Here is a 7,645-nt window from a genome sequence, read left to right on the forward strand (position 1 = left end):
AAATTTATCACTTACTTTCAGCAGTAAAATGAGGGATGTTTTTAAAACAATCTGTGACAGTTATGGGTCGCATACGCGGCATACCATTGGCTACAGATCTTTGAAATAAAAAGCTATTAATAGGAAAAATAAGGATTTTCGTACCCAATATAAAAAAAAAAAAAAAAAAAAAAAAAAAAAAAAACGACTCCTAAGCGACTTACTTTATACGGAACGTTGGGATTTTACTAATACTTTTCAATGTCTCCTACGGCAAGAATATAAAGTACATGCATTAAAAATTCTGAATATCATTTAGCTTCACATTATTACAGCAAAAATAAGCGCATCTAATGTTCTATTTTCCATATGTCCTCCCAACTGGACCCAAAAAAGTTTAAATGTTTCCCTTCTTAAAAAAACAAGAACACCATTAAAAAACAAGCAATTATACAAATCAGTGTCGCATTGTACTCTCACTATATACTATATATATATATATATATATATATATATATATATATATATTATATATATATATATATATATATATCTATCGTATATATAATATATATATATATATATATATATATATATATATATATGTATATATAATATAATATATATATATATATATATATATAATAGATATATAATATATATATAATGTATGTATGTATGTATGTATGTATATATATATATATATATATTATATATATATATATGTAGTATGTATGTATGTATATATATACATATATAAAATATATGATATATACACATATATATATATATATTATATATATATATATATATCCAGGGAGACACTATTTTGTAGATTTGTACAAAGATATACAAGTATACATATATAAACAATGCTCCTTTTGGTTTCCAACAATTTTTTTTGTTCATATAATCATCCGCGCTGTTGGCGCCTCACAATATTCAACCAATGACCAGGTCTATAATTCACTACTCCCCTTATAACTGATGCCCAATAGACTTTCTGGGAACTCCACTCTATGTAACGATATATATATATATATATATAGGTATATATATATATTATATATACTATATATATATATATATAGTATATATATATATATACAGAGGACCTCAAAAACTGGGTGGTATCTACCGTTCGAATCTACGTACAGATACCAGACGATAAGGACTGTTTGTCCTACAACGCTTGTAACTTTTCCAGTTTAAATGAGGGCCTATTCTTAAGTAATAAAGTTCATATATATCCAGTTTAAATGAGGGCCTATTCTTAATTGTGGTAATGCACAGAATGTGTAAGTGATAAAGTTCATATATATCCAGTTTAAATGAGGGCCTATTCTTAATTGTGGTAATGCACAGAATGTGTAAGTGATAAAGTTCATATAAATCCAGTTTAAATGAAGGGCCTATTCTTAATTGTGGTAATGCACAGAACAATTGTGTAAATGTAGAAAGTTCATATATACTATATATATGTTTGTGTGTGAGCGGGTGGGTGGGTGGGTATGCATGTGTGTGTGTGTGTCTTTGACTCTGTAGTTATGAGGCTCACGAAAACACTTCAATAAATTCACTGGTAGGGCAATGTTGACTACGGGAAGTGCCGATGATGTTATACACCCCAGTAAGGTCGAAAAACCTCAGTCGTGTAGTGATGTCAGCGGCCTTCCAGAACTCGGGCACGAAAACCCAGGGGCGGGCACACAAACGCGAACGTACACAAACACGCAATCAATGATCTGCACAAACACTTCTTATCGTCTCAGCACCTAACATACAACGAAGAAAACTGTATATAACAACAGTTATAAAAGATGACCTCTCAGAGAAGAAAAAATGGTTTTTATTAAATATTCTATACCACAAAATTCAGTTTTGACGGCAAAAAATGATGGGACATAAAAAAAAATTCTTCTTCTCTCGAATATGCAAAAGGAATGATGAAAGTGGAAGTAGAAAAATAAAAATAAATAAGGAAGGGAGGAAGTAAACGAAGTGTCATCACTTTAACTCCCATTAAACGGCACCTGTTGTGGAGACAAGTGGAGACAACTGGTGGCAACTGGTGGCGTGGCTGAGAGAGAGAGAGAGAGAGAGAGAGAGAGAGAGAGAGAGAGAGATAATTATTGGGAATGCAGAAAGGTTATCAAAAGAGAGAGAGAGAGAGAGAGAGAGAGAGAGAGAGAGAGAGAGAGAGAGAGAGAGATAATTATTGGGAATGCAGAAAGGTTATCAAGAGAGAGAGATAGAGAAAGAGAGAGATAATTATTGGGAACGCAGAAAGGTTATCAAGAGCAGAGAGAGAGAGAGAGAGATTATTGGGAATGAAACAGAAAGGTTATTCTAAGAGATAGAGAGAGATTGAAAGCAGATAATTATTGGAATTGGGAACGCAGAAAGGTTATCAAGAGAAGAGCAGAGCGAGAGAGAGAGAGAGAGAGAGAGAGAGAGAGAGAGAGAGAGAGAGAGAGAGTCAGTCGGGTTCTTCAATCAAACTAGACTAAACATTTCAACCTCATTAGAGACACCAAAGCCCTAAACACCTGGAGATAGTTTTTGCACCTGACAAGCAAAAAACAACGTACTGATAAAAAAAACAGACATAAATTCGTTAAATCATACCATCACACAAAATAAATGAGTGGTCTTGCACACTTCCTACGACAAGTGTTCGTAATAATGATCACTATACAACACCAAAATCAGAAAGGGCTTAATCTATTCCGGAATTCTAACGATTTCTGTGTTCCAAGATTAAAATCTTCCAGGTTTGGGATAACTGAAGCATGTCTTCTAGCCAAGAACTTACAAAGGGATTATTATACCCCTTTATTTGTTTGTTTGTATGGTGTTTTTACATTGCATGGAACCAGTGGTTATTCAGCAACAGGACCAACGGCTTTGCATGACTTCCGAACTACGTCGAGAGTGAACTTGTATCACCAGAAATACACATCTCCCACCCCTCAATGGAATGCCCGAGACTCGAACTCGCGGCCACCGAGGTGGCAGGCCAAGACCATATCGATCACGCCACTGAGGCGCTTATCATGCCGCTTTCTGCTCTCCATTAATTTTATATTTTATCAAAAAAGTCTGTAAGTGGTGTCTATGACTTTAAAATTTGGCCATTTTAAGCCAAGTGAACTTTGGGTACCAAATATATCATCGACAAATGATTGTCATAAAAATAACTAATAGATCCTAGCTTTAATTATAGGTTTTTCTTCTCTCATGAGGAATGAAAATGAGCTTTAATATATCCCTAAGATTTCACCAGAGAATTAAGCAATGTGATGACAACTGCCCATACGATGAATTTGGCACAGGTATCATACGTTTGCTAACCGATTATTAAAAAAAAAAAAAAAAAAAAAATAGTGTCGTTTGAAAGTCATTTTTGAAATCAAATCGTTGGGAAAGCTTGAACATGGCTATTTTGCAAAAGAATAAGAAATTACACATATATTACATACATACAAATATATAATCAAGCATGAGAACACCAATGAAACAACCATTCCATAGACATACCATAAATACTTGAAATACTTAGCCTGTAATAGAACGTGATTTTCATTAAAAACAATTTTATTGATAATATTTTAAGTCATGAAGGAAAGAGAAAATTATTAAAGCAATACTAAAAGCATATATATGATGATAAGGCAACACATTTACCCAATTCAGACGAATGCAAATTCCTCAGGAAGAAATATGCTCTCTCTCTCTCTCTCTCTCTCTCTCTCTCTCTCAAATCTAAATCCTTTCTCTTTGAGGAAAAGACACCCACTAAATATAAGGACTATCAAAAGTCGACAGAAGACGAACCAATGGACGTAAAGAGGTCTGACCTCAAAGCTTGTGTACTTTTACAAGTTTACATCCGCCCTGATGACCTGAAATTGGGTCTTAGCTTAACCGATTTGTACCCTGGTCTTCGGCTGTTATATTTTTTAGTCTGTAAAAGAGATATCTGTGAGTGCGTGCGTATATATTTAAGCCAGAGTTTGTGTATTAAAATCTGTGCGCACGTACTTTAAATTTCAATGAACTAAATTGACTTAAAATTATGGTTGTGATTAATTAGACATTTGCAGATTGACAAGTGATGCAAATACGATTTTCTTTATTTCAGACATGGATTTGGAATGTTTTCATGGTCGTAGTGTTCTATGATACAGCTAAACGGAGGAATGTCAAGGAGAGGCGAGTATGACCTACGCAAGAGAGGTACAGAACGAGGGAAAGATGGGATATTTGGCAGCAGGCTCTGAGGCCCTGAAATATGACTGATCATAGAGAGATTCTTGAAGACAAGAATGAGGGGGAGTAAAAACGAATAGAGATAAAAGTAACAAAAAAAAAACAAAAAAAAAAAAAAAACTCTGTATCGGATTTTAGCTTAAAAAACGTAAAAAAAAAAAAAAAAAAAAAAAAAAAAGAAAAAGAAAAAAAAAAATAAAAAAAAAAAAAAAATAAATAAATAAATAAACGTAGACTGCAAGAGCAGTGTGGCTGTCTGTAGCCTCAAGCAAAGAACCACACACACTGAGAACTATGAAAGGCCAATGCACGGAGGCTGTTTGAATTCATTATACCATGGAAGTTCTCACAAATGACCACTGCAAACCACCAGCAACAACGTACCAACAGGGGATTACGTCATATCCTGTAACGATTCGTACAGCACTGTTGTAGAGGAAACACGTTCAAAAGAACACAAATGTAATAACTTAATCACTTGAACAATCAATTATATGCGTTAGTTAATGCATACCAGCATGAACTAAAAGCATTTAAATTTCGTTATAGAAGGCGTATTTACTCATATTCAATACAAAGGATAAAGAACTCAACAAAAGCAATAATCCTGGAAAAGACCGAAAGAAAAATGGAAAGAGAAACGAAGAAGAGAGACAATAGAACAAAAAATTAAAAGGAGAGATTAGAGAGAGCAGAGGACAAAGAGAAATAAAATACCCAGATAAGGCGTCACAAACTGCACGATAAATAACGCCATATCTGTAAATATCAGGCAACCGACCCTACTCTATCTAGGCCTATGGAAACTTCCCTGGTGATTTATATATTGGGGTGAAAGACTTTTTTTTTACACATGAAGTTAGTAATAAGGAGTCCGCAATATGGTGCTTGACTTCAAATAGGCCTAATTTTTTTTACCTCGACCTTGCTCTTCATTTATCACTGTGATGATACATTCTTGAATGCAAGTAACATTTAGGCCTACAAGAAAATGCATCATAAATACGCACTAACGAACTAACAAATCTACAGTGTATTTAATATGGAAATAAAAAGGACAAAATGGGTCTACATTTCCATACTTTTCGAGGAGGAAATAACCTCAACAGGAACCATCTGTTTATTCAACCTCTTGTTTACGTTAGAAAAGATAGGCAATGCAATGGCCTCATTCTCTCTCTCTCTCTCTCTCTCTCTCTCTCTCTTTACAAATACCCTTATAAACTTCTCCTTGGCCCACTTCTGCCATTCCCATACGAAGGTAAACAATGGTAAAACTGTAGGTATATAAGCTACCTCTCTCTCTCTCTCTCTCTCTCTCTCTCTCTCTCTCTTCTCTCTCTCTCTCTCTCTCAACGGATGAGGGAAAGAGGGTAAACTTCATTTCCCCCGTCCCTATATTCCCCGTTCCTCCTCTCTCTCTCTCTCTCTCTCTCTCTCACACACACAAGAGGAGACATTCATCAAGTTTTTGTATTGTCAAGTCCCGGATACGCTAAACAATTAGTGGGGAGTGGTAAGCCTGAGCGTTGGTATATTGTTTTATTGTTTTCTTCCTAAAAGTGTTAATATATGTGAACTGTATGTAACATTACTCCTCTGGTGGGTTTACAGTAGAGTAATGAACGCCTCCGTTAAAATTATATACATATACTATTATATATTATTATATTATATATATATATATATATATATATATATATATATATATATATATATATATCATACAAGTATACGCATTAAGCTACGAATGTCCTTGAATATCTAATTCGCACTAGCTCGGAATTAATATATTTTCATATATGTTAACCAAAGGGGAATTTTTTATCAACTAAAAAGTTCCCCTTCGGTTAACATATATGAAAGTATATTAATTCCGAGATAGAGCGAATTAGATATTCAAGGACATTTGTAGCTTATTGCGTATGTATGAATCACGGTGATGTGATAAGGCTCATTATATTATGTATGTATTGTTTGCATGTATGTTTGTATGAATGTTTGTAAGAGCATGTATGAGAGCGCGTGCGCGAGCCACATTAACGACCGAGACGAAATGATAACAAGAAAATCTACTAAGCTCTCAAAACGTAAAAAAAAAAAAAAAAAAAAAAAAAATTACTTTAAAACAACAATAAAACTGAAGAAAAAAAAAAGCCGAAACGACCCTCCTTCAAATAAAAAAAAAAATAAATAAAAGCCCCAAGGTCAGTCTTTCAAATAAAATAAGAATTGAATTAAAAAGGGGGAGGGGGGAGAGGGTCACTTGCCATACACTATTAATTAAAAGAGGACAACATGAAGAGGCCTGAAGAGAATTAAAAGCTCTCATTAGTGTCTTTAACAAGTCCAAGAGGGTTAGTCTGTAGAGCGGAATACTTGACAGGCATCAGCAGGGACAATTAATTTTATATGTCGGGGAAGCGAGTTTATGATGACTGTTTTGAATACTGCAGAGAATATGGAGAATGCTTGTTACGTAAGAATGTTAAGAAACAGTTTTATGTGCATATTCTAAATTATATATATTATATATATATATATATATTATATATATATATATATATATATATATATATATATATATATATATATATAACTATAATCAACAATTAAATTGACGGCGATAAAATCACGGAAACGAGAGAGAGAGAGAGAGAGAGAGAGAGAGAGAGAGAATGGCTGAGTTAGATACAATATATATGTGTATATATGTTATTATATATATCAATGGCTTGGAAGTAAAGTCGAAACCGGTCAGGACCTACACCCCGTCTCTTATTTTTCACCTGTGGATATGTGTGATAAATGAATCACGTGCTTAAGTGATTATAATCATATATATACACACTAAAATATCTGAGCTGACATCGATAAAACCAAGCAACATAAATGAAACACCTTTTTCATTACTATCGGTGACTAAAACGTGACATTTCTTTACAGAGACAATAACCTATTTGGCAAACAGTCCCACCCATTAAAATGTTTATAAACATTAATAAAAAACAAAAATGAAAAAGTGTGCATCGGCCGGGAATCGAACCCGGGCCTCCCGCGTGGCAGGCGAGAATTCTACCACTGAACCACCGATGCTTAGAGAAGAGAGGGCGCGAGAGTTACACTTACACTGAGGTTATAAACTTTACTGAGAGAGAGAGAGAGAGAGAGAGAGAGAGAGAGAGAGAGAGAGAGAGAGAGAGAGAGAGAGAGAGAGAGAGAGAGATTTCTGTGAAGGGAGGTAGACATTAACGTGTCTACTAAATTCTTTTGTTCTTAGAATTAGGCCTAAGTGATAGGGGTGCGGAGCTAGTAAGTTGTTCCAAGATGTCTGCGTTGGTTTTTCAACACAAAACCCTACAGTGTAAAGAGAGAGAGAGAGAGAGAGAGAGAG

At 34.3% G+C, this 7,645-nt stretch overlaps 1 non-coding gene across 1 annotated transcript; it reads right to left on the minus strand.

Annotated features, from left to right (window-relative positions):
• Positions 1-7,276: 7,276 nt before the first annotated feature.
• Trnag-gcc (transfer RNA glycine (anticodon GCC)) lies at positions 7,277-7,347 on the minus strand. Its single transcript has one exon. It is a non-coding gene; the product is annotated as a tRNA-Gly (tRNA).
• Between the last annotated feature and the right edge of the window lie 298 nt (positions 7,348-7,645).

Source organism: Macrobrachium nipponense, chromosome 27, assembly GCF_015104395.2.
Source record: "Macrobrachium nipponense isolate FS-2020 chromosome 27, ASM1510439v2, whole genome shotgun sequence".
Classification (NCBI taxonomy): Eukaryota; Metazoa; Arthropoda; class Malacostraca; order Decapoda; family Palaemonidae; genus Macrobrachium; species Macrobrachium nipponense.